Source organism: Mus caroli, unplaced genomic scaffold (assembly GCF_978045245.1).
Source record: "Mus caroli unplaced genomic scaffold, Mus_caroli_1 scaffold_2, whole genome shotgun sequence".
Classification (NCBI taxonomy): domain Eukaryota; kingdom Metazoa; phylum Chordata; class Mammalia; order Rodentia; family Muridae; genus Mus; species Mus caroli.
Genome location: NW_028227257.1, coordinates 137,213,605 through 137,237,622, shown reverse-complemented (window position 1 = coordinate 137,237,622; position 24,018 = coordinate 137,213,605). Strand labels below are relative to the sequence as shown.

At 37.8% G+C, this 24,018-nt stretch overlaps 1 protein-coding gene across 3 annotated transcripts in view; it reads left to right on the top strand.

Annotated features, from left to right (window-relative positions):
• The window catches only part of Kynu (kynureninase), a 144,589-nt gene that overhangs the window by 106,527 nt on the left and 14,044 nt on the right, over positions 1 to 24,018 (top strand). The gene's annotated exons all lie outside the window — the stretch shown is intronic.

The window sequence follows — 24,018 nt, the reverse complement described above, 5'->3', positions numbered from 1 at the left end:
GATTTTTCTACTGCACGTGGTTGTACCTCAGAAACACCCTTAACAGTTGTGGCCACTATTTCCATTTTTTCAATGTATGATGCTCAAAGAATTTACTAACTTCCTTCAAACATCCTTAATTTCCTCCAAGCCCTTTAAACCTGGCCTTGGAAGAAAGCCAGTCCCTGTTTAGTTTTTAATTTCTCATGGAAAAAAATTCTTGAATGACCACTCAAAATACTGTGCGATTATATTTATCTATTATTGTTCAAGTCAGTTTTAAGGAATTATTGGTCAGTACGTTGTGTTGGTATTAATTGCTAATATAATGGTAATTCTGCTTCTTTGGCTTTACATCTGTTGATTTTTAGAGTGTCGGCCATGACTTCCGTAGACTGCAATTCTTTTTCCTAATTCTAATGTGTGATATATTTGGAACATGAATATCTTTTAACTAATTATATATTGTTGTTTTTTTTTAAATCTCTAAAACCCTTTAAATAGAAGTGTCCATTTGTAAAAGTTTTAAGTTAAGACGTATGAGTCAAACTGCACATTCAAATTTACTAATTCAAATATCAACATTTGCCCTTCTTTGGTTTTGCTTTGTTTTGTTTTGTTTTCTGAGAGAGTATCATGTCTGGCCTCAAATTTGCTATGCTTTGTAGCTGAGGCTGGTCTTGAACTCATGATCATTCTGCCTCAAACTCTCAGTGTTAGAGATATAGGCATGTCCGGCCACACAGTTGGGTCTGTCCATTTTGAAGTAAAATATCCAGGTTAAGAGGATGCGAAAGAACAAAGAAGTCAGCCATGAAGCTGATGTGTTCTCAACCACCACCCAGATCCAGGCAACCAGCATCAATTGCCCAGCAAAGATTTCACTTCTGTGATGCTGGTCGCTTGTTAATTAGGGCTGATTCTTCAATGCCAGATGAACAGAACCACAGACCCTTCACTTCAAATATCACATAAACAGCTATGGAAGCGTCTTTACTTCCCTCTGAAATTTCACAAGCTAGGCCTCTTTCTTCTGCTCACCTCTTAGAAGTTCTTAAACTCACCAAGATTTTACACTGAGTTCTTTTTCTACCCCCGAGTTTCATCTCAAGCCTCCTGTGATGGAATGTTTCATGTCAATTTGACACAAGTTCAAGTCATCTGAGAGGAGGGAACCTCAAGTAAGAAAATGCCTCTATATAATCAGGTTGTGGACTTATCTGCTAGGTAATTTTTGGTTAGTGATTGATAGGGGAGGATCCAGCCCATTGTGGGTAGTGCCATCCATGGGCTGTTGGTACTGGGTTCTGTAAGAAAGCAGCCTCAGCAAGCCATTGCGAACACACCAGTAAGCAGCACCTCTCTGTGTCCTTTGCATGAGCTACTGTCCCCAGCTTCCTGACCTATTTAAGTTCCTGCCCCAACTTCCTTGGATGATGAACTGTAATATGCAAATGTATGCAAAATCAATCTTTTTGTAACCAACTTGCTGTTTGGTTATGGTGTTTGATTGATCACAGAAACAAAAACCCTAGGATACCTCTGCAAAAACCACAGTCAGGTCTGTCCCAGAATTACTCCATGGCCTGAAACCAAATCTTTCTTATTTAGGGTTTCTATTGCTGTGATAAAACACTATAACCAAAAGCAACATGGGAAGGAATAGGTTCATTTTAGTTTGCATGTCCCAATCACAGTCCACCAGGAAAGGAAGTCAGGGCAACAACCTGGAGCAGAAACCAGGAGGAACATTACTTACTAGCCTACTCACAGGCTAACCTGTAAGGACATTTTCTCAACTGAGGTTCTGTCTTCCCACAAGACTCTAGTTTGTGTCAAGTTGACTTTAAACTAACCAGCACATATACTTTTCCCCTTCAAGCCCACTTTCTCTTCTCTCATGGGTCCCATTCTAATCTCCTTACCTCCATCTCCTCTCATATACATACACATTCACAAAAATTAGAAGATAAGGTGGGCATGTGAGAGAATATTCAGCATATGTCTTTCAGTATCTGAGTTACATAGCTTATTAAATATTGTCAGTTCTATGCATTGTCTTGAATATTTCATAATTTTAGTTTTTTTACTTTTAATAATATTCCATTGTTTGTGAATATCATATTTTCATTTTCTGTTCTTTAAATGGACAGATTAAGCGATTTGATATTTTTTCTATTATGAATAAAACAGCAAGCAGATGTGTCTCCAACTAACTCTATGGTAGGGTATAGAGTTCTTTGGAGAAATGCCCAGGAATAATATCTTTATATTATATAATAGTTCTATTTATAGTTGTGGGAGAACCTTCCAGTTTCTCACACAGCTATATATATGGTTTCAACAGTGGCTGCACTAGTTTAAACCCCCACCAAGAGTGTTTCTCTTCCCTACATCCTCACTAGCCTTGATGATAGCCTCTTTGAATTTAGTGATAAAAAAATTTCAAAGAACTTTTAATTTGCATTTCCTAGATAATTAAGAATACTAATTGGTCATTTGGATTTTTTCTTTCAAGATCTGTCTGTTTAGAACACTAGTCCAGCTATTTATTAGCAGATTTCTGTGGGTGTCCATTACATTTTGCAGGGTTTTTCTCATTCTATAGACTGCCCACTTGGTGGATAGTTTATTGTACAAAATCTTTTGAATTTGACGTGATCTTCTTGTAAATTATTGGAGATTCTTGCTGAGCCTTTGAGATTCATTCAGAAAGTTCTTGTCTATAGCTAAACCCTGGAACATTTTTCTCTGCCTTTCTCTGTTTTAAATTAAAGTCTTTGATCCGTTATGGATTCAGTTTTGTACAGCCTGAAATTCATAAATCTACTTTCCTTTTTCTCCAAGTGGGTATCCAGTTTTGCTAACACCATTTATTGAATAAGTTCTCATATTTTTCAGTGTGTTTATAAAATTTCCTTGTTGAAGTTTAGTGTCCATAGCTGTGTGGGTTTATTTCTGAACCATCTATTTTATTTCATTGGTCTATAGGTCTATATTTTGTGCCAGTAGTATGCTGTCCTTGTCACTATGGGTGTATAGTGTAGTTTGAAGTCAGGTAGTGTGCACCTTGCTATGTTTTTTTTTTTTCTTTCACCTTAGGATTGCTTTGACTATCCTTGCTCTAGTATTTTCACATGTGTATTTGGATACTAGTTGTCTTAGGGTTTCTATTCCTGCACAAACATCATCACCAAGAAGCAAGTTGGGGAGGAAGGGATTTATTCAGCTTACACATCCATGTTGCTGTACATCACCAAAGGATGTCAGGACTGGAACTCAAGCAGGTCAGGAAGTAGGAGCTGATGCAGAGGCCATGGAAGGATGTTAATTACTGGCTGGCTTCCCCTGGCTTGCTCAGCCTGCTCTCTTATAGAACCCAAGACTACCAGCCTAGGAATGGTCCCACCCACAAGGGGCCTTTCCCCCTTGATCACTAATGGAGAAAATGCCTTACAGCTGGATCTCATGGAGGCATTTCCTCAACTGAAGCTCCTTTCTCTGTAATAACTCCAGATTGTGTCAAGTTGACACAAAACCAACCAGTACACTAGTGCTGTGGAAAATTTCATTGTAATTTTGATGAAGGTACCATTGAAGTGGTAGATTACTTTTGCTAATATAGCCATTTTGTGACACTAATTAATTATGCCATCAATTATGCCTTTTGCTACTTCCTTTTCAGTGTCATACTGCTTTCCGTGTACAATTCCTTTATATCTTAGTTTAGTTCTATTCTCTGATGTTTCCAATGACGTTGGGAATAATGTCATTTTACTAACTTCCTTAGCCAGTTCATGATTGACATGTGTACACTATAGATTTAGTATGATCACTTTATATCCTGTACCTTTCTGAATGTGCTTATGAGATTTAAGGATTTTCTGATGGCTTCCTGAGTCATTTAAGTCATTAAGGCTAAGCTTGAGCAGTAGGAGGAATAAGAGTGGAGAGAATGGGCATCTTCTGTCATTGCTAATTTTATTGAATGCCAATTTTCTCTGTTTGCTTTGTGTAAGAGTTTGCTATCCTTGTAAGTTTTTTCAAAGAAACAGCTATTTGATTGATAATTCTATCTATTGTTCTTTTAGTCTCGATTTCATTAATTGCTATCCTTATAGTTATTATTTCTTGCCATCACTGCATCGAAGTTTGATTTTGTCTCATTCCCCTATAGTTTTGAGATGCATCGCTAGGTTACTTGTGAGCCATCTCTCTGATTCTTTGATCTGAATGCTTAACAGCTATAGTCTTTCATCTTAGGCCAACATTCTATGTATCCCAAAGGTTCTGCTGTGTAGTGCTATAATTTATTTTCTTTTGATTATAGTTTAAAATCAGTTCTGAGTTTATCTGTAAAGAGGAACACATTTTCCCCTTGGTATAGTCTTTTGTTCCTATTTCTCTTATGAACGTGTCATTTTGTATACTCTAGGCAAGTTATCACTTCTCCTGTGATACAATGTATCACAGTAGGTGTTTGATGCTCTTGTTAAGCAGAAACTTAACATCATAACTTATTCTCTTCAATCTTTAATATTATCCCATATACAGAGATGACAAGGATTCTGTTCTTCAGTGATTATACTAAAATGATAGAAAGCTTGCTAAATAAGAAAAGATTGAAATATTGCTTCCAATTTTTGGTTCAATCCCATCAAAAAAATGAAATGAAGCAACATGTTATTGTATTTTTCCACCACTATGTCTCAGAGTCAGATTTTTCAAGAGGTAAATTTGGTATTATTATATGCATAAGGGCTCATAGACTATCTTGATATGGAGCTGTAAAAGAAACAATTCTATTTAATAAATCATTATTTTCAAAATGAAGGTAACTCCAAGTTCATGCTTTACCTGAAACTTTACCTATTTTCTTCAAGAATCAATAAATTTTATCTCCTTTCCATTTTCCTTAACATTTAGCAAGAACTATCATTTAATCTATTACTCTAATAATGATTAATCGAAGAATTTTTTCCAAAACCACCTTCTATTAAAATATTTTCTTTAATCAAATGTTTGCTGTGGGACTGAGGTAACATGAGCAGCATGAAGATGATGTAGCAAATTCTTAGCTATCCTGTAAATGTTTGTATAGGTAATGATTCTTTTAATTAGACTGAGACATACACTTTTTTCCCCCATTTATCTGAGAATGGATTCTATAAATCATTAACAGAAATGTCTCCTATTATGTTATGCCTTTTGAGTGTGCTAAATCTATCTTTCAGTCAGTTCTTAATTTTCTTCAAACTAGTAACCATGTACTCATTAGAACTGACCTGGCCATTTATGTAAATAACTGAATTATATTTATTCTTCCTCTATTCTCTTTTGATGTCACTCATATAGTTACACGAGACATCCATAATGTCCACATTACACTTCAGGCTCTAATTTCTATTCTAAATATACAAAAAAGGATAGACATTCTGAAGCCAAGTGAGATGACTCAGTGGATAATGGCAATTGTTGCCAAGCCTACTGAACTGTGTTCAATCCCTGGGACTGACATGATAGAAGAAAAATGAATTCTTCAAGTTTTCTTCTGAAAAGGCACTGTGGCATACACGCCCACACACTGGCCATGAAAAATCAATCAGTATAATGAAAATAATAATGTGATAAGTATACTTTCCATCGGGTTCCAGTTTAAATAAAGATTTTAAAAGTTAAAAGCAAATTTTAAAGATATTGAGTACATTTTTACAATTGCCTCTTAATTGTATGCAGATTAAAATTTCAATGGTGGACACAGATGTGAGTTTTAAAACAAAGAGTGCTTTTCTTGGGAAAATCTCTACTTCACTGAAAAGATGTGCCTCTGTCATTCTTCCCTGCTACTTTCTGATAGTTTTTCCTTCTTCCTCTTCTTCTAAAATACACCTATCTTTTTGTTCACCTTTCCCGGGAGAGCCCCCTTCCGACCCCAAGGAGGTTCAGTTGTCCTTCATGTTTTGAAATTTATGACACATCACAGTTCACACATTACCTTGATCTACATAATCAACTCTCTAGGATCAAAAATGGATATTTTAGCTGGAGAGAAAACAAGAGCATATGAACAAGTAATTATTTAAGGTATTCTTCACCTCTCTTGCTTTTGTGCAACTTTATAGTCATTCCTTATTAGCACATTCATCTCTGCCATTCACTTTTTATGTAACTATGGCACAATAGTTTATTGTGTAATTTTCTGTAATTTGTAAAATCCTACTTCCCAATCAAAGAAGTGTTTCTTACAGTCTTGAAGAACAGTTACTGGCTATATTTATAATTTTCTTTAAACTATGTTTTCCCCCCAAAATATCCTAAGATGTGAACTTGCCAAGTCAATAGTATAAGTACTTATAACTTTTATAGCAATTATTCCTTTGCTTTCCACTGGTGCACATCAAACAATACTTCTACAACAAGAGGTGGGAATTATTCTTTTTATTTATCTATACTAATAGAGGGCATGATCAAACTTTTCAGTTTTTCTTAACTAAGAGGTGGAATGTGATATCCCGTAACTATATTTGGCATTGCCAACACTGAGTGGAAGGCTGATGTTCTGACATGTAAGACAGTGTTTAACAACACTGACCTTTTTATATGCTTTGTCCTTTCCTGGCTTTTTTTCTCTCTGCTCTCCTCTTCTCATTTTTAACTTTTGTTTTTTCTAAGACAAGACTTTCACTTATGACCTGAAACTCACCAAGTATCTGAGCCAGCCTCTGAGTTTAGGTTTATCTGTCTCTACTTCCCAGAGCTAGGTCTCAAGGTGTGCAATGCCTATCACCCTTTGTCCATTCTCTCTGAATTATTTTGTGTTATGATTTTCTAGAAGGGCTAAGTTAAATATAGCCAATGAATAACAATTACAAATATTAAGATCACACAAAGATTTGATGCATGTGTACTTTTTAAACACATCTTAGCTATAACTGTCTCACATACTTAACATCTTTTGTGACAAAGCCATTTATGCCTCCCTTTCTACCTTTTTGTGATACATTATGCTGAATTGTAATGTATGAGCAACCTAGGGTGCAGTGTCACACCAGAATTTTTTAGTTCTGTCTAATTTCAACTTATTACCAATTGATCAACTTCCCTCCACTTTTTCCATTGCCTTTTCCAAACTCTGGTAATCCCCATTCTATTCTAAATGTATTTGAAATTGGGTCATTACATCCCACACATCAGTGACATCATGGTTGTCTTTAGGTGCCTGTTTTGTCCCACTTAATAAAATGACTGCCATTTCTATCATGTTGTCATGAACGCCATCATTTCCTTCTTCCTTTATGGTTGAATACTGTATCTAGGCACATATTAAGATTAGCTAGGGGCTAGAAAGATTGCTCAGTGGTTAAAAGCACTTGCTGCTCTCAGGAGAATCTTGGATTGATTGGCAGCAATCACGTGGTGTCCAATAACTGTCTGAAACCCCAGCTGCAGAGAATCCTATGCCATCTTCTGGTCTCTGCAGGCACTAGATGCATGTGGCAGACAGACAAGTGTGGAGACAAAATGCTTACATATATAAAATAAGTAACCTGTTTAAAAGAATTAACGAATTCTTTGTGATATAAATTGAAACTGATGATCTAGATTGTTACTTAAACAATCTTTCTTTTTTTAGTTCATCATTCTGCAGAAGCAATCTCAAAATTCTTAGTATTATTGCATAATGAATTATGTATTTATTCACTGGTTGACATGGTACATATTGTTTTGATTGGAACTTTCACAGAGAGTAAAATCTCCCAGGGATATTCCCTGTCACTATATTTTTTTTCACAAAGAGATTTTTTTTTAGTGTTATTTGTTTTCCATGTGACATTTGAGTCAGCTTCACTTCTCATAAATAAAAACAAGCTTGTTTGCATTTTTATGGGACTCATTAAATTTATACATAAATTTGAGGATAGTTTGTTTTTTTCTGATATTGATTACTAATTACATTCTTGTGCAGTTGTTTATAAATATAGTCCTTAAATGCTTCTTGTTAATATATTTGTGCAATAAAGTAAATTTGTACTTAAATTTTTATTTTAACAATTTCATATGAGACTGTTATATTAAATTATCAATTTGTTCTTATCAAGTGAAAAATTACATAACTTAAATGTAGTAATAATTCTCCCCCTTCCACTAAATTTTCTGTGGACTCTTGCAATTACACTGGAAGCTTTAGTGTAATTCTTTGCAAAGTTCATATGTTAATCCCACTGCCCGAGAATAAGACCACTACTACAGGTTAAAGCCAAATTTGAAGAAAGCTTTAAATAAATACTGACTGAGTTAATGTACTCTCATCTCGGGGTTTTCAGAAAATGGCTCAAGTCACATTTTTCAGGGGCTTACAAAGGCAAAACCCAGAATTCACTGCATTTGCTATGAGGTCCAATCAGGGACAAGCATACATCTTGACAAACTTGGTGCCTTCTTACCTCCTGCCCATATGTGATCAATCACATCTGGTTCAGATGGGTCAAACAAATATAGGCCAAACAGGAACTTATTCTTAAATACAAACAGAATTTTTAACCTGCAGGATATATTTTTCCTGTTTGGTCTCATAGTACCTCCCTGAGTTATATACTGAGACAAAGTCTCAGTTCTGCAATGTGTACCTGTTTATGTTGGGATCTTATAACCATCAGTTTAGTGATACCCAAACAATGTTATAATCTGGTCAAGTCATTGATGCAAGAACCAACAGTAATAACAGAAACAGATGGACCAAGGGCCCTAAGATGCCTGATATATCTATCTAGAAAGAGCCTGGAAATGAGACTAAGGATCATTAATTTATTCCATTTCACACACACCCTTTGTTGAGTACAGCCAAATTATCTCTAATGATCTCTAATGGTTTATTTAGAAACAACAGTTTTCTCTTAAAGCTGTATAATAACTTCTCTAATTTACATTGGGCAGATCTGAAGCACCTTTAAATCTGTACTTAGAAATCAAAGCAAACAGGTTAGAGTGAGGACCACAGAGACAGACAGCTTCTGGGACAGGCGGGAGCCACAGAGCCGCTGAGGCAGCACCCTTTTGGGGCCGCAGACATCCGGCACCCTCCCAGCCGGAGGACAGTGACCTGCCCTGCAGGGAGCGCCATCTTGGCTCCGGGACTCCAGCGAACTTAGTCTGTACAGGTAAGACTGAGGACCACAGAGGCAGACAGCTTCTGGGACAGGCGGGAGCCACAGAGCCGCTGAGGCAGCACCCTTTTGGGGCCACAGACATCCGGCACCCTCCCAGCCGGAGGACAGTGACCTGCCCTGCAGGGAGCGCCATCTTGGCTCCGGGACTCCGCCGAACTTAGTCTGTACAGGTTAGAGTGAGGACCACAGAGGCAGACAGCTTCTGGGACAGGCGGGAGCCACAGAGCCTCTGAGGCAGCACCCTTTTGGGGCCGCAGACATCCAGCACCCTCCCAGCCGGAGGACAGTGACCTGCCCTGCAGGGAGCGCCATCTTGGCTCCGGGACTCCGCCGAACTTAGTCTGTACAGGTTAGAGTGAGGACCACAGAGACAGACAGCTTCTGGGACAGGCGGGAGCCACAGAGCCGCTGAGGCAGCACCCTTTTGGGGCCGCAGACATCCAGCACCCTCCCAGCTGGAGGACAGTGACCTGCCCTGCAGGGAGCGCCATCTTGGCTCCGGGACTCCGCTGAACTTAGTCTGTACAGGTCAGAGTGAGGACCACAGAGGCAGACAGCTTCTGGGACAGGCGGGAGCCACAGAGCCGCTGAGGCAGCACCCTTTTGGGGCCGCAGACATCCGGCACCCTCCCAGCCGGAGGACAGTGACCTGCCCTGCAGGGAGCGCCATCTTGGCTCCGGGACTCCAGCGAACTTAGTCTGTACAGGTAAGACTGAGGACCACAGAGGCAGACAGCTTCTGGGACAGGAGGGAGCCACAGAGCCGCTGAGGCAGCACCCTTTTGGGGCCACAGACATCCGGCACCCTCCTAGCTGGAAGACAGTGGTCTGCCCTGCACAGGAGCCCTCTGCCTCAGGAGCAGGGAGCACATCTTGGATCCAGGACTCCACTGAACTTAGGAACTTAGTCTGCACAGCTGAGAGTGTGCACCACAAAAGCCTACAGCTTCTGTGACCTGCCAAAGCAACACAGCATCTGGGAAAGGTCCTGTTTTCCGCCTTCTTCTTTGGCCAGGAGGAGGTCCAAACGCGATATCTGTACACCTTCCCTTTAAGAGGAAAGCTTGTCAGCAGGGAGTGCTCTAACCACTGAAACTCAGAGGAGAGAGCCTGTCTCCCAGGTCTGCTGACAGAGGATACTCAGAATCACCAGAAGATCAACCTCTGAACAGAGACAACTATAACAACTCCAGAGATTACCAGATGGCAAGAGGTAAAGGTAAGAATCTTACTAACAGAAACCAAGACCACTCACCATCATCAGGACCCAGCACTCCCACTTCGCCCAGTCCAGGGCACCCCAACACACCTGAAAAACTAGACCTGGATTTAAAAGCATATCTCATGATGATGGTAGAGGACATCAAGAAGGACTTTAAAGAACTACAGGAGAACATGGCTAAAGAGTTACAAGTCCTTAAAGAAAAACAGGAAAACACAACCGAACTGGTAGAAGTCCTTAAAGAGAAACAGGAAAACACATCCAATCAGATGATGGAAATGAACAAAACCATACTAGACCTAAAAAGGGAAGTAGACACAATAAAGAAAACCCAAAATGAGGCAACACTGGAGATAGAAACCCTAGGAAAGAAATCTGGAACCATAGATGCAAGCATCAGCAACAGAATACAAGAGATGGAAGAGAGAATCTCAGGTGCAGAAGATTCCATACAGAACATCAGCACAACAATCAAGGAAAATGGAAAATGCAAAAAGATCCTAACTCAAAACATCCAGGAAATACAGGACACAATGAGAAGACCAAACCTACGGATAATAGGAGTGGATGAGAATGAAGATATTCAACTCAAAGGACCAGTAAACATCTTCAACAAAATTATAGAAGAAAACTTCCCAAATCTAAAGAAAGAGATGCCCATGAACATACAAGAAGCCTACAGAACTCCAAATAGGCTGGACCAGAAAAGAAATACCTCCCGACACATAATAATCAGAACAACAAATGCACTAAATAAAGATAGAATACTAAAAGCAGTAAGAGAAAAAGGCCAAGTAACATATAAAGGCAAGCTTATCAGAATTACACCAGATTTTTCACCAGAGACTATGAAAGCCAGAAGATCCTGGACAGATGTTATACAGACACTAAAAGAACACAAATTCCAGCCCAGGCTACTATACCCAGCCAAACTCTCAATTAACATAGATGGAGAAACCAAAGTATTCCACGACAAAACCAAATTCACACATTATCTCTCCACGAATCCAGCCCTTCAAAGGATAATAACAGAAAAAAACCAATACAAGGAGAGGAACCACGCCCTAGAAACAACAAGAAGGTAATCCCTCAACAAACCTAAAAGAAGACAGCCACAAGAACAGAATGCCAACTTTAACAACAAAAATAACAGGAAACAACAATTACTTTTCCTTAATATCTCTTAATATCAATGGACTCAACTCCCCGATAAAAAGACATAGACTAACAAACTGGCTACACAAACAAGACCCAACATTTTGCTGCTTACAAGAAACTCATCTCAGAGAAAAAGATAGACACTACCTCAGAATGAAAGGCTGGAAAACAATTTTCCAAGCAAATGGTCTGAAGAAACAAGCTGGAGTAGCCATTCTAATATCTGATAAGATTGACTTCCAACCCAAAGTCATCAAAAAAGACAGGAAGGGGCACTTCATACTCATCAAAGGTAAAATCCTCCAAGAGGAACTATCAATCCTGAATATCTATGCTCCAAATACAAAGGCAGCCTCATTCATTAAAGAAACTTTAGTAAATCTCAAAGCACACATTGCACCTCATACAATAATAGTGGGAGACTTCAACACACCACTTTCACCAATGGACAGATCATGGAAACAGAAACTAAACAGGGACACAGTGAAACTAACAGAAGTTATGGATCAAATGGATCTGGCAGATATCTACAGAACATTTTACCCTAAAACAAAAGGATACACCTTCTTCTCAGCACCTCATGGTACCTTCTCCAAAATTGACCATGTAATTGGGCACAAAACAGGACTCAACAGATACAAAAACATTGAAATTGTCCCATGCATCCTATCAGATCACCATGGACTAAGGCTGATCATCAATAACAAAATAAATAATAGAAAGCCAACATTCACGTGGAAACTGAACAACACTCTTCTCAATGATACCTTGGTCAAGGAAGGAATAAAGAAAGAAATCAAGGACTTTTTAGAGTTCAATGAAAATGAAGCCACAACATACCCAAACTTATGGGACGCAATGAAAGCATTTCTAAGAGGAAAACTCATAGCTCTGAGTGCCTCCAAAAAGAAACTAGAAAGAGCACACATTAGCAGCTTGACAACACACCTAAAAGCACTAGAACAAAAGGAAGCAAATTCACCCAAGAGGAGTAGACGGCAGGAAATAATCAAACTCAGGGGCGAAATCAATCAAGTGGAAACAAGAAGAACTATTCAAAGAATCAACCAATCAAGGAGCTGGTTCTTTGAGAAAATCAACAAGATAGATAAACCCTTAGCCAGACTAACTAGAGGGCACAGGGAAAGTATTCTAATTAACAAAATCAGAAATGAAAAAGGAGACATAACAACAGATCCTGAAGACATCCAAAACACCATCAGATCCTTCTACCAAAGGCTATACTCAACAAAACTGGAGATCCTGGACGAAATGGAGAAGTTCCTAGACAGATACCAGGTACCAAAGTTGAACCAAGATCAGGTTAATGATCTAAACAACCCTATATCCCCCAAAGTAATAGAAGCAGTCATTAATAGTCTCCCAACCAAAAAAAGCCCAGGACCAGATGGGTTTAGTGCAGAGTTCTATCAGACCTTCAAAGAAGATCTAATCCCAGTTCTTCACAAACTATTCCACAAAATAGAAACAGAAGGTACTCTACCCAACTCATTCTATGAAGCCACAATTACTCTGATACCTAAACCACAAAAAGACCCAACAAAGATAGAAAACTTCAGACCAATATCCCTTATGAATATTGATGCAAAAATCCTCAATAAAGTTCTTGCTAACCGAATCCAAGAACACATCAAAACAATCATCCATCCTGACCAAGTAGGTTTCATCCCAGGGATGCAGGGATGGTTCAATATACGGAAATCCATCAACGTAATCCAGTATATAAACAAACTCAAAGACAAAAACCACATGGTCATCTCGTTAGATGCAGAAAAAGCATTTGACAAGATCCAACACCCATTCATGATAAAAGTCTTGGAAAGATCAGGAATTCAAGGCCCATACCTAATCATGATAAAAGCAATCTACAGCAAACCAGTAGCCAACATCAAAGTAAATGGTGAGAAGCTTGAAGCAATCCCTCTAAAATCAGGGACTAGACAAGGCTGTCCACTTTCTCCATACCTATTCAACATAGTACTTGAAGTCCTAGCCAGAGCAATTCGACAACAAAAGGAGATCAAAGGGATACAAATTGGAAAAGATGAAGTCAAAATATCACTTTTTGCAGATGATATGATAGTATATATAAGTGACCCTAAAAATTCCACCAGAGAACTCTTAAACCTGATAAACAGCTTCGGTGAAGTAGCTGGATATAAAATTAACTCAAACAAATCAATGGCCTTTCTCTACACAAAGAATAAACAGGCTGAGAAAGAAATTAGGGAAACAACACCCTTCTCAATAGTCACAAATAATATAAAATATCTTGGCGTGACTCTAACTAAGGAAGTGAAAGATCTGTATAATAAGAACTTCAAGTCTCTGAAGAAAGAAATTCTAGAAGATCTCAGAAGATGGAAAGAACTTCCATGCTCATGGATTGGCAGGATCAACATTTTAAAAATGGCTATCTTGCCAAAAGCAATCTACAGATTCAATGCAATCCCCATCAAAATTCCAAATCAATTCTTCAACGAATTAGAAAGTGCAATCTGCAAATTCATCTGGAATAACAAAAAACCTAGGATAGCAAAAACTCTTCTCAAGGATAAAAGAACCTCTGGTGGAATCACCATGGCAGACCTAAAGCTTTACTACAGAGCAATTGTGATAAAAACTGCATGGTACTGGTATAGTGACAGACAAATAGACCAATGGAATAGAATTGAAGACCCAGAAATGAACCCACACACCTATGGTCACTTGATCTTCGACAAGGGAGCTAAAAACATCCAGTGGAAGAAAGACAGCATTTTCAACAAATGGTGCTGGCACAACTGGTTGTTAACATGTAGAAGAATGCGAATCGATCCATTCCTATCTCCTTGTACTAAGGTCAAGTCTAAGTGGATCAAGGAACTTCACATAAAACCAGAGACACTGAAACTTATAGAGGAGAAAGTGGGGAAAAGCCTTGAAGATATGGGCACAGGGGAAAAATTCTTGAATAGAACAGCAATGGCTTGTGCTGTAAGATCGAGAATTGACAAGTGGGACCTCATGAAACTGCAAAGCTTCTGCAAGGCAAAAGACACCATCAATAAGACAAAAAAACCACCAACAGATTGGGAAAGGATCTTTACCTATCCTAAATCAGATAAGGGTCTAATATCCAATATATATAAGGAACTCAAGAAGGTGGACTCCAGAAAGTCAAATAACCCCATTAAAAACTGGGGCTCAGAATTGAACAAAGAATTCTCACCTGAAGAATACCAAATGGCAGAGAAGCACCTGAAAAAATGTTCAACATCATTAATCATCAGGGAAATGCAAATCAAAACAACCCTGAGATTCCACCTCACACCAGTCAGAATGGCTAAGATCAAAAATTCAGGTGACAGCAGATGCTGGCGGGGATGTGGAGAAAGAGGAACACTCCTCCATTGTTGGTGGGATTGCAAGCTTGTACAACCACTCTGGAAATCAGTCTGGCGGTTCCTCAGAAAATTGGACATAGTACTACCGGAGGATCCAGCAATACCTCTTCTGGGCATATATCCAGAAGATGTCCCAACTGGTAAGAAGGACACATGCTCCACTATGTTCATAGCAGCCCTATTTATAATAGCCAGAAGCTGGAAAGAACCCAGATGTCCCTCAACAGAGGAATGGATACAGAAATTATGGTACATTTACACAATGGAGTACTACTCAGCTATTAAAAAGAATGAATTTATGAAATTCTTAGCCAAATGGATGGACCTGGAGGGCATCATCTTGAGTGAGGTAACACAATCACAAAGGAACTCACACAATATGTATTCACTGATAAGTGGATATTAGCCCAAAACTTAGGATACCCAAGATATAAGATACAATTTGATAAACGCATGAAACTCAAGAAGAATGAAGACCAAAATGTGGACACTGTGCCCCTTCTTAGAATTGGGAACAAAACACCCAGGGAAGGAGTTACAGATACAAAGTTCGGAGCTGTGATGAAAGGATGGACCATCTAGAGACTGCCATATCCAGGGATCCATCCCATAATCAGCTTCTAAACGCTGACACCATTGCATACACTAGCAAGATTTTGCTGAAAGGACCCAAAGATAGCTCTCTCTTGTGAGACTATGCAGGGGCCTAGCAAACACAGGAGTGGATGCTCACAGTCAGCTATTGGATGTATCACAGGGCTCCCAATGGAGAAGCTAGAGAAAGTACCCAAGGAGCTAAAGGGATCTGCAACCCTATAGTTGGAACAACATGATGAACTAACCAGTACCCCGGAGCTCTTGTCTCTAGCTGCATATGTATTGAAAGATGGCCTAGTCGGCCATCACTGGAAAGAGAGGCCCATTGGACTTGCAAACTTTATATGCCCCAATATAGGGGAATGCCAGGGCCAAAAGAATGGGAATGGGAGGGTAGGGAAGTGGGGGACGGTATGGGGGACTTTTGGGATAGCATTGGAAATGTAATTGAGGAAAATATGTAATAAAAAAAAAAGAAAAGAAAGAAAAGAAAAAAAGCAATGAAAAGAAAAGAAAGAAAGTAAAAGAGAGGAAGAAAGAAAAGAAAACAAGAAAGAAAGACACAATGCAGAGCTTTTGTGTATAACTGTATAGCATTACAGACTTTCTCATACATTTTGGAATTCAACCGAGGGATTAATTTGTACAAATATAAATGTGTATTTTATTTAAAAAAAAATAAAAAAATAAAAAGAGATAAATGATGTCAAAAAAAAAAAAAAGAAATCAAAGCAAGCAATTTAATATCTTGAGCTTGTGACTGATAATAGCTATTAGTGCTCAGCCAGCCTATTAGAGCTCTACTGATCAATGTTCAAACTCTAAACTTCTGAAATCTTAGTGTAACAATAGCATAGAATGGGGAAGAATTATGAAACATTTCTCATTGTCATATGACTTAAACCACCTCATTATAACTTTATAACATTTATACAGCTTAAATTGTTTTCTGCGACTCTCGGAACTTTTCTTAAGCTGTCATATTTTCAGTCCTTTATATACCTTAGAGAACACTTGCTAGACCAACAGAACTTAGAGACTTTAATATCCTAGGACATTATCTTAGATCCTCAAAACTTGCATAGAATTCAACCCCTTTTCTTTCAATCTAATCATTTAACAGAGACACAAATAGTGTTTTTTTCTGAGAACAATCATAAATCGTGTTCTGTTAGTGTAAACTTATGTCTGAAACCTGTTATTTTTTTAATATGAAGCCTGTTAGGCAGGCAAACTTGTCTACATTTTTTCAGCAGAAGACATAGAAGCTCTAGAAAAAGCAAGGCCTAATTTTTACACATGAAATATGTATGACAAGGTGTCTTCAGCCTTGGGAAAGAACCTGTTTGCTGCTGCTGAGCTGACAAAGCCATCAATACCAGAAATCTGAGAAGGATAAATTATAGTGGAAGTATAATTCAAGTGACCCATGTATCAGTCAAAGTGAGAGAGCCTAGTCCATTGCCTAGAAGGTCCATCCCAAGCTCCTGTGGTATCCACGGCATTGGGGGAAGAGGCACCTGGACAGCATCAGTCTTTGGCTGCAATATCCTGAAGATGAGAGCTTTACTGTTAGGGAGGAATGGAGCAGGGGGGGAGGGGGACTGACCTACCTTTATCTAGGCAAAGAGGTGCAATCGATGCTTTTCCGTTAGACATTGTAAATGCCACATTCATCAGATCTCTGACAAAGTTTGAGGGTAATTATCTATCAAGTGTATCTGAGCTAAACAAACTTTTCTTGTTTTTAGTGTCTTGGTTTTAAGTTTAATATTAAAAACACATGTAGAGGCTAAATAAAACCTTTTTTCCCTGTAATTAATTACATTAGCACTTAGCACATCTAAAAGTATAGTTCTAACATGTTAAACTATTTGATCGTTTATAAGATGGCTGACCATTAACTTGTATGTCTTAATTATCTTTAACAGTTGGCATTAATAGTTTTTATAAGACTAGGAATTTATAGCTTCATCTCTGTAAATTTGAGCTTTGAAAATAATAGTTTCTGAACTGATGCTCTTTTAGTATCAATATAAAACTTTAACTCTAAATACAGCCTACAAAGAGACTGCGAATTTTTCCTGATACTTTTATAGTTATCATTTACAGAATATAACAGTTTCTTATATGACTCACTTTATCAAAATAGCTTAAGTGTAACAAAGTTAGTAATGACAAGGAGGCTATATATACATACTTAACCGTGAATAGACGTTAGGTAAGGAGAGACATTCTGTAACCCAGGACTTCTCATTCTTCCTAAGGCTTCAACCCTTCAAATCAGTTACTCATGTTGTGGTGACACCCAACCATAAAACCACCCTCATGCCTATTTCACAACTGTGATTTTGCCACTATTACGAATCACAATGCAAGCACCCGACATGCTGGTGGGCCTAGGCTACCCATTTAAAAAGGTCTTTTTGACCCCCAAAGAATTGTGAGCCATAGGTTGAGAAGCTGCTTCGAGCCCTTTGCAAGACTGCTTGGGTCATTGTCTTGCTATATCACAAGATAGGAACATTCGAGTTTCTGCTGTAGTCACTCATGCTCATAGCTTTGGCCCTAATTTTTAACCTTTTTATTTATTTACTTGTAAGATCATATATTAATAAAACATTCTATAAACCTCACTGTCCCATAGCCTTATAAATTTAAGTATTTTAAAAGCTGTTGCTGTTTTCTATAAAACTCAAAAATTTCCTCATTAAAACATTTAAAATCTATCAATTGTGTGTTCCTGCAATATCAAAAATAAAGTACCATTTTTACTTCAAGAGGGAAGATACAGGATACAACCACAATCTGCAGAAGGCAAAACAAGGCTCTAACAATGTAATCAATTCAAAGTTCAGTATCTGGGAGTCAATCCTTTTGGCTTTCCCGAGGGGCTTGGATCACCTACTTGGTTGCACCTTTGGCAGCACATGTATTGCCTGCCTTGTAGGGCGTAGCCTCCTCCAGTTCACTGTGACTGGTGCTTTGGGTGACTTTCACATTGCACCAGTCTTCCAATGCTGCTATGGCCCTCCATTGCGATTGGGCTCCCTTTAGGAACTCCAGTCGTGCCACCCATTTGCAAGCCTCGGCTGTTACCCCTGCACATCTTTGCATCCAATATCACCTGGGTGACTGTTACAAAGTTTGGCTGCCAGTGCAAGGCACACCCTTGCATATGAATGCATGGAGATGAAACTTTAATACCTTATTAAACAATTATTGTTTCTGAATCCTATTTTTCATAAACCTTGTTTTCAGGTCAGGACAGAAATTACCATATAAAAATTCATCCTAATCCAAAATATCTTAGAGACTTGTTGCCTCTTTGGTATGCCCACAACAAGTAGTCATCTTCAATCAAGATGGCAGGAATGTCATAAATATCTGCCCTCTCCAACCTTAGCAATGATAAAGACCACCCATGTGGTTGCCTCCATACTGATGGGGGACAGAAGTTAGCATGTGTTGTTTATATCCCAGGATACATGATTCCTCTTACTTACATAAGTAATCTTACATAAAGATTACTTATGTACACATTTTTAGTGATTAACACCCAGTGTTACGAGTTTTAACTTAACTTTTTCATGGACTTTACAGATTTTCAACCATATCCAATACAATAAGTATATAAATCTTGAGGTATTGAATGTTCACATAAACTAAGTCCAATATTTTGGCTGTTCTGCTTTGCTATTTTTCTCCCTGTCACAGCGTCAAGTGGCTTGACTGAGTCAGGAGACAGAGGAAACTGTTACATACATTGGAGTCTAGAGAAGGGAAAGCCATAATCCAACTCTAGAGCCAGTTTTCTAATAAAGCCAAACAACATAAAAAAACCTTTAGTGTTATCCATACCCAAAAGACATCTGAACTCCTGCTAACCCACATCTAGAGACCAAACAGCTCAGTGATAAATTCTGAACCTCAGCCATAAAAGCAGCTAAGGCAGTGGTGGTTGGTAGCTAGTAGTTCATGGCAGCATAGACAACAAATTATACAACCTATTTCTTTCATGGCTGCATGTTTGCAATAAAACTTACACACACATCAGAAAACACAGACAAAACTTTCCAACAAAACAGGAAGACGCACTTTGGTGAGAAACTGAGAGACAAAACTTTCCAGTCAACCAGAACTAGATGAGCAGGCAACTTCTTGCTATTTGCCCTTGTCAGGAGAATATTGGGCCCCGTGGAACCCCCTCCACAGCCTAGATAGGGATCCCACAGGACCAAATCAATCTATAACTCACCAGGAGGTCTTCTAGGTGTTTGCTGCTTTTCACAACATGGACGTTCACTCTGATAGTCTGTAAACTAAAGGCAGGCTAGGTGTCTTGGACTATCTCAAGGCACATGCCTCTTGAAGTGCCCCCTCAGCCCTGGAGTTCTGGAGTGAACGTCCAGCTGAAGGATTTGGACAGATGGTCTGAATCTCACTGAGGCCTCCAGAAAATCTTAATCCCATTGATAGAGAATAAGAGCACTACTACAGGTAAAAGCCAAATTTAAAGCAAGCTTTGAATACTGGCCAGGTTGATGGACTCTCTGGCAGGTCCATCTCTGAGTTTCCAGAAAATGGCCCCAAGTCATGTTTTTCAGAGGCTTATAGAGGCAAAATTCACAATTCACTGCATTCACTATAGGTCCAATCGGAGCAAGCATACACCCTGACATACTTCCTGTCTGTAAACATCCTGCCTACATCCAATCAAGGGCAGGCATTCATCCTCACTTATTTTCTGCCCATATACCTCCCACCCACATGTGGTTAAGCATATCTGGTGCAGACAAATATAGGGGTCAAACAAATATAGGCCAAAAAAAATTAGTCTTAACTGCTTACAGAATGCTTAATTTGCAAGGTATATCTTTCCTATTTGGTTTACAGGTTTTTTTTATGATTGTATATTAGCACACTCATGACTGGTCTGATTTTATATCTGACATTCTAACTTAGTTTTATATTGATATTATATTGCTTAACAAATAGTATTTTTTAAATAATTTGATGGAATAATTTTTGATGTATGGGAATAAATGATGTTGAGATTTATCTGTCCCCAAAACAGTAGTGCGATGGATTTTCTATTATGGCTGTAAGTTTTTTATAATGTTTCTAGTTCAATAAGTTCCTTTGGTTTATACTTTTTCCTTTCTGAAACTGAGTTGAATGAATCACATTCTATTAGAAAAGTGTTCGTTTTATTTAGGTTTTAAAATACTGTTAAGTCATCTCTGCATTATGATAAACTAAGTTTTCCTCCTTTGTGGTTAACTCTCCACATGACAGTTTATGTTCTCTACTGCGTTGTCTTACACTTTCCTAAGGAAGCAGAATCTGCTGAGCACTGCTGACTTTGACTTGTGTATACAGGTGTGTTCTGTGTTATTTCCAAAGTGTCCATGTCAGTGTTTCTCTTACTGGCTGTAATTGCTGTTTTATTTTCTGAGTGGTATTTAAGCAGTGTGCCCAGGAAACTCTCAATTCAATGTATTTCCCTCTTTCTTCTGAATGTAATTGCTATAACTTTTCTTCTCCTTAGCTTGGTAGCAACAACCTTTTCCATTCTGGCTTTTCTATTAATTGCTGGTTTTATTAGATCATAGAATACATACATCTTGACACTATCCCAGTTTTGTGATAATGAATATCTTCACAGATTTTTGAAATCTATGATAATTATCTCAGAATCCATCATTATATTGTGTTGGTGAGATTGACTTCTGTAATTTTTTATTTTTGCACAATTGTTTTTTTTATAGACCTAGAAAAGTTAGTAACACGTACCTGTCACAGGAATCCTGTCTTCCCATGCAGCTTCTGCTGTGTCTTCATTGTCAATAATCCTGCATCTGTCTAGAAAAAAAAATATTTTTGGCCTTTTGAGCCAGGATCTCTTTATGTAGTGCTGGCTGTTCTGGAACACACTATGTAAAACATGCTGGCCTTGAACTCAGAGAAAGGTATGCAGCAATGTCCAGAAACTTTAAACTGTTTTGCCTGCAAGTCACCACTAATATTAAGAAATACCATTTTATTATTTAATAAATTCTATCTTGTTAGACATAAAGGTTGCATCTTTTTAAACTTCTATCAATATTTTTTCTCCTTTTATTTCTGTTTATTTCTGAATCATTCATTTTCAGTGACTCTGCTTGCTTTGTGACATAATCAAATCCTGTTCTTTTTCAAGATGCTCCCTAGACACAATATTGCTTTGATAGATGTGCCTAGAATTTATTCAGTGTTGTTTAATGTTGTGTCTTCTGTAGTAAGTTCTTTAAAGGAGCATTTCAAACACTTTTCCTGTTCAAGATTTTAAATTAGAATGTTCTGATCTTATAATTTTATTTAAAAATTATTTTTTAAGTTCTATTATTTCTTTTCATTAAATAATGATGGTTTAGTACATCTCTTCCTTTTTCTGCCTAACCACCCATCACCCTTTGCTCTGACTTCCTTTCCTTTCTGAACTCCTTATAACCTAACCTTCTAATTAGTCAGTGTGCCTCTGTGACTCTCAGATACCATTGCATGTTTTCAATATAAAGATTCAAATCAATCTTTATTCAGTAAAATACTGTTGAAATAATCCAACCTTTTAAAATTCTCAAATTATCTTTTATTTCTTTTTTTTCTTATAATCTCAGGGTGATGATAAATTTTTTCATTTTGGGGGGCTGATTGATAATTACCACATTGTCTGTAAGTCGCATAATACCTCATTCTTTCCTGGCATGTCTGCCCTGTTGATTCCTCTGTTCTGATCTCTTTGCCCACCCTGACTTTCTCATGTTCCTTCCAAAACTTTATGTCGTTCATGTGACCTGTTTTCTTTTCAAACTTAATTCCACACACTTATTTTCATTATCACATTTCCAAGATGTATGTCGTATGTAACACTTTTCTTAAGAAGAAGCCCCACACACACACACACACACACAGACACACAGACACCTCCAGTCATCACAGGGAGGGAAAACATAATAAACCAGATCAATATTTGCACCAGAGCTAAAACATAAGAGTTTTCATTGGGATTACTAACAAGACTCAAAACAGTACTGTCACCAAAACAGCCACCCCAATACCCATGGTGACTGATAAAAGTCCAGGGGCTCTCTGTAAAACTCTTGGGCAGCTGCTGAAGTTTCAGCATCTCCTCTGGGCATGGGGCTGGTCATATTCCTTAATGGCAGGGTTGTTTCTCTGTCATTGTTGTTTTGCTTTTTTGCCTGTACATCATTGCAATTGTCCCTTTCCTACATCTTCTTGTGATATTTTCTTATCATATTGAATATTGTTCACAACTTTCCTTTGCATTTATTTATTACATGCTCTACCCTTCCATGGCCTTTTGTGGCAGCTCCTGTGGCTTGTGATTTCCATGTGCACAGGTGTGCTGCTTTTCTTGAGAATTTCACGTAGACTCTTTCCTGCTGTTGGGTCTCCACTCATCATGTCATAGTCCAGAGAGGGTTGAATGCTTGCAATGTACAACACTAAACAACTAAATCCACAACACTCAACAACTAAATCTACATCACTTCACAACTAAATCCACATCTTGCCTTTCTTGGCCAAAGTAGGCATCATAAAGTTTATCCCATGTCGTCAATTCAGGACCTTCAATGTAGTTTAATACTTTTTGTTACTTGAAATTTTTCTTTGTTTGTGGGACTAAGATATGATGTTTGTTTTGCTGAATGGTGTAGGTATATTTGCATTTCCTCTTTATTCAGGGAAGTATGGCTCTTTGAACATTTTAGTATTCTTCTCTTTGATGTAAATAAAGAAAATATCTAATAAAATAAAAAATAAATAAATAAAAATAACAAGATCACTTCTTTCCCTATTGGTCATTTTCTCTGTAACTTGGTCTACCTTTTTAACACAGGATTTTAAGTGTTTGTGAACCTAGAGTATAGTGCCTTTTATATTCTTCTTTTGTTTATATTTAAAAAGAAAATTATTTTAAAATTGCTGAAAATAGAAAGAAAACTCTTGGCTGAAGCATTCTGTTTTTCTCAAGGTTGATTGATTGATTGATGATTGCTTTATTACTCTAAATTGTTTTGTCCTGTTTTGCTTCTAACAAAGACACACATAATTTTTTCTATATAGTCTATATTTTCTGTCTTGCTCATTAAAACACCATTTAATGAAAATGAAGTCCAAAACAAAGGAATACATTTTTTTTCTTAAGAAAATATTCAAACACTCTAGTCACTCAATCCAGTCTTGCTAGACCAAGTCTCTAGGGTTATATTGTAAACTACCAAATGGTACCACTGACCTTTAACCTTCATTTTGGCATTTAAAATCAAAACCCTAACTGATGTTTATCTAAATCATTTGAAAAATAAAAAGCAATCATTGAATAGGAAAATATTAATTGTAAGTATATTTAACTGTTCTAAAATAATATGAGAAATTAATTTTTCTTATTTTTGATACTTTTCATTCTATTGTATAATAT